Here is a 3,680-nt window from a genome sequence, read left to right as displayed (position 1 = left end):
ACCGAGGTGGGAGCAGAGAACATCTCCAAATCCACGGAGCCAACACGATCATTTCTGTCCAGGATGGATTTTGTCTGCTCGTATTCCAAAAGCTGAGTGTTGGGGCTGGTGGTTGGGAGAAGGGGAAAAACCTTTTCAGTCCCAGGAGGCAATTTAAAGTTACCTTAGAGAGGAGAGGGCCCTTGTGGGATGGACCCTTCAGGAGTAAAAAGAGTGAGGGTGACACAAAGTGTCTGGAGCTGTCAAGTTCTCCTGCAGCACTTTGACTTTTGTCCTGACTTTGTTTCAGGTGCAGATGGATTAAGTCCATGGCAGAGTGCCCCATTCTGGGTGAGGGGGCTCCCCTAAGAAGATCAGTCACTGTTTGTGTTTGCAGGGGAGTGTAAATGGTGGCCATGTTACAGCACTGCTCTTTGTCTTTATTTTTAGGAGGTAAGGCTGGATCTCTGCAGTCAAGGTGAAGTGGACGAGGTGAGCAGTGATGAGTGGACAGAGGCAGTTGCTTCTGCTGGAGTTTCACTTGCTGGTGCAACCCTAAACATCCTTTATTGTGTGTTTTAGGCAATCCACTTGCACTGCACTGAACTCCCCTCTCACCAACAGGACTACTGTCCCAGTCTGCCTCACTCATGAGCCCTTGGCAACATTACAGGACTGTGTGGTGAAGCCTTGACCTTCTCCATTTGAAGGGGCCATCCAGGTGGGCTTTGGTAACGGCCGAGGAGTTGAGGTGTGTCAGGGAGGAGGAGGGAGGCTCTGCTCAAGTTTCAGCAGTGCCACATCACCTTGTCTGCTCTTAACCCAGGCACACCCCGCAGTGTTGGTGTCTGAGCAGAGCTGGAGCACAGGGCCCGAGGACCTGGGTGTGCTCAGGAGGTGGTGAGTAGCAGAATTGCTGGTTTTTGGCCAATGTGCTGCTGAGATCACACGGTCACATTTGCTTTTCTTTATTGTAGCTGAGTGAGAGACACCAGCCCAGTGACAGCAGGAATTTCCCCAAGGGAGAGGCACCTTCTTTGGCTTTTGACATGGATAGGCATCCCCAGATGTCCCAGAGATAAGTGGAGGGCTAAAAGCCACAGAGGGGATGACAGTGGGGTGTGGGGTCAGGAGTCACCAGGAGGGGGTTTTAAATCAGGTTTGGAGATGGGGATGTCCAAGATGTGACCCCTTTAGGCCACATAGAGGGAAGGTCTCACAGTGCTGAGGTGTGCAGGGCAGAGCAGTCCCAGGGCACGTCGTGTCACTTGTCTGTTGTCCACTCTGTGTCTGTTGTGTGTTTTGTTTTGTGTGTCTTTTGCCTCAACCCTTCAAGGGGTCTTTTGGAGACCCCAGGCATCGTTCTTAACATCTTCCTGTTCCTGGTGCTGATACCAGGCCAGGCATCAAACCCTTGACTCGGGAGCTCAGAGGCTCCTCAGAATCCATCTCTCTTCACAAGTGTCCAGGCTGATGCCTTTCCAGGTCTTGTTCTGAGCTGTATCCACAGCTGTGCACTGCCACCATCCATTCTGGCAGATTAGGTCTTGTCAGAATGCAGAGACAGGTACAGGATTCTGACCGTAGGATTCTCAGGCATCCATCCCTGCTTTTCTTGGAACAAGTCATCCTGTTGGCATCTTCTTCCTGCAGGGTTCTCTGAGCCTGGTCAGCTCCCCATGGGTCTTACCTCGGTCATCTCATTGCGAGTTCTCTCGGTCCTCAGGGTCATTCTTCTTGCCCAGATATTTCTGTCCCTGTTGTGTCCCCCCTTTTGTCCTGTCCTGTGTCACGGGTGTTGGTGTGTTTGGCTCAGAGCTGCTCTGCCTTGTTGCTTAGTCTGGGTGTGGGGGGAATGGGACAAGTCCTGGGGAGTTGAAATTTGTCATGTAGGGTGTAGTTGGCCTGTAGAGGGTATCCCTAGATGGACACAAAGTGTCTGGAGCTGTCAAGTTCTCCTGCAGCACTTTGACTTTTGTACTGACTTTCTTTCAGATGCAGGGGGATAAAATCCACCCTCTTTTTTTCCCCCGAGTATGTGGGAGGTTGGCTCTCAGCAAGGAAGAAGTTGAGAAATGACCTCCCTGTCTGCTGGACGTCTGGATATAATTGAGAGTGCAGTTACTAAAAATCCTCTGTATTTTCTGCTAAATTAATAAACCTGAACCGAGAAAGCTGTGAACACCGTGGTGCCTTTTTTTTTCCTTTCAGGTCTCATTCTCCCCAGGCACAGTATTACCAGCAGTAACTTGATGTCGAAGTGTATTTCAGAGGCAGAGATAAAATAATATAGACATTTTATTTTGTAGCTCTTTGAACCTCCTTGTTTATTAGCCAAGAAATCCAAAACAAACCCCCTCTCCCCAAAAGCACACAGAAAGAGAAAATATGCCCATATTATCTTAATAAAGATTAAATATTTATCTCTTAGAAAACCAGGCTCATTCAATTCTAATTAACTGTGGTTCTGATGTGGTAGGTCAATGAATTCCTATAGTTTAAAATATCGGTAAAAATGGAAAGAAGTGAATACAAATTGAAAAAAAATACAAATGCAAAAAAATAAAAATATAAGTAACAGAATGAGAACTATAAAATATGAAAGATAATAGGAATAGATACACTATTGATACACTATATTATTACTTGTTCTATTTATTATAATATGTAAAATATACTTAATATAATGTACATGATATAATAGATAAATTTGTAATGGTTATTAGATATATCAAAATAAGAAATAGAAGTTATTTTGAAATGCAGCCTAAACTGAAGGCTTTTTTGGATTCGGTTTGGTTGATGGCAGGCGATCTGTAAGGCAATGCTGCCATCATGTGGATAAAGATCGGTACTGCAGCTCCCCCCGAGCCGATCTGTAAGGCAATGCTGCCATCCTGTGGATAAAGATCGGTACTGCAACTGTCCCCCGCGCCCGTCCCGAGAGCTGTGCGGCAGTGCTGCCATCCTGTGGTCATACAGCGGTACTGCAGTTCTCCCCCGTGCCGGTACGCGAGGTGCGCAGCAGCCCCGGTCTCTGAGCTCACGAACAGTGCTGCCGCCCGAGGACCGACAGATCACGGCCAAAAAGGCGGGAAAAAAAAAGAGGGGACCCAGGGCACGTGGCAGCCGGCTGCCTGCGCGCGACCTGGACCAGGGAGCGGCACGGGAGCGGTTTTTCCGCGGCATACGCAGGTGCGTGGACACGGGATGGGGGCTGAGCGGCGCCACGGCAGTGTTTGGGCAGGCGATGTTGTCAGGCGCTTGTGCAAACAGCCGAGGGGGACATTTGGGGGGAGTGCCACAACCAAGATGGTGGCACGGCTCGGGGCGCTTGACCTTCTAAAGATGGCGGCGAAAAGGGCGGGAAAAATGAGGACCCCCTCCATGTGTGTTTATCAGACTGCCTGCACAAAAATCCCGACCACGGTGCAGCCCAAGGACAATTTTCTGTAACGTTTCCCGGTGTAGGAACACGGGCTGTGGGTTCAGCCACGCCGCAGGCGGGTTCGGGTTACTCATTTTAGTCAGGCGCTTGTGTTAGACACCTATGGGGGGGCCTTAAAAGGCGCCACAACCAACATGGCGGTTCGGCTCGCTGCTGTTGACCTTCTAAAGATGGCGTCAGGGAGGGGCGAAAGTGACGTAATGCTCTCTGCCACCAAAAAAGGCGAGGTGTGACGAAAATGACCGAGAGTTGC

The 3,680-nt window shown here is 49.5% G+C and overlaps 1 long non-coding RNA gene across 1 annotated transcript; it reads left to right on the top strand.

The window, feature by feature from the left end:
• The first annotated feature begins 202 nt into the window (after window positions 1–202).
• On the top strand, window positions 203–853 carry LOC310920518. The gene is made up of 3 exons (XR_014591996.1): window positions 203–471; window positions 562–700; window positions 806–853. It is a non-coding gene; the product is annotated as an uncharacterized lncRNA (long non-coding RNA).
• Window positions 854–3,680: the final 2,827 nt, after the last annotated feature.

Source organism: Zosterops lateralis, assembly GCF_965231275.1.
Source record: "Zosterops lateralis genome assembly, chromosome: 30".
In the NCBI taxonomy this organism is placed as follows: Eukaryota; Metazoa; Chordata; class Aves; order Passeriformes; family Zosteropidae; genus Zosterops; species Zosterops lateralis.
Note: the sequence above shows the minus strand (reverse complement) of the source record. Positions and strands in the feature narration are given on the sequence as shown.